Genomic DNA, 749 nt, shown 5'->3' with positions numbered 1-749 from the left:
CTAATTAGGTAACTTAAAGGATTAGATTTCCTTTAATGAATCGGTGAGGGAGATCAATGCTTAAGTTATATAAAAGGATGCCTTATCTCTCACAAAAGACCGAACGTTTTACACTTTACTCCGTTGCACTGATGCTATTTTAAGTGACAATAACGTAGGGGAATATGATGGTTTTACATATAAAACATCATGACAAAAAAAATATTGATGACCATGATTTCCATAATCATCTTTGTAGGTTGTATTAAGCCAGATACCATGATCATTTTAAGACCAACAATAGATACAAAATCAGATTAGAATTTTTTTTTTTTTTTTAATCTAAATAATGATTTCCTTAGTTCCTTTCACAGTTATATAATGTACCGTCGCCCCGCCCTCTTGTGAACGAAAACAAAACAATATGGTATCGTTTTTTCTTACGACTTACTTTAGCGTTACTATATAATCTTTACAACCCTTAAACACTTATTCTTAAATGATATTTTTTTACAGAAGATATGAACCATGTTTCCTAACAGTGTTTCGGACGATATTTCATCTAAAAAAAATGGAAAACAGATTATATGAATAATGAAGGTAAACTCAAAACTCACTTTCCCGTAGAATACTTAGAGGTAAAGAAAGGGCGTACTGTAATTAGCGTAAAATAATACAGAAGGAATTCAGAAGTACAGTGACGAAAAAGAAAAAAAAAATAAATACACCTAATTTTCATAGTTTTTACGACGCAGAGTGTCGCCCTTCGC

This window comes from Penaeus monodon, chromosome 27, assembly GCF_015228065.2.
Source record: "Penaeus monodon isolate SGIC_2016 chromosome 27, NSTDA_Pmon_1, whole genome shotgun sequence".
In the NCBI taxonomy this organism is placed as follows: Eukaryota; Metazoa; Arthropoda; class Malacostraca; order Decapoda; family Penaeidae; genus Penaeus; species Penaeus monodon.
Note: the sequence above shows the minus strand (reverse complement) of the source record.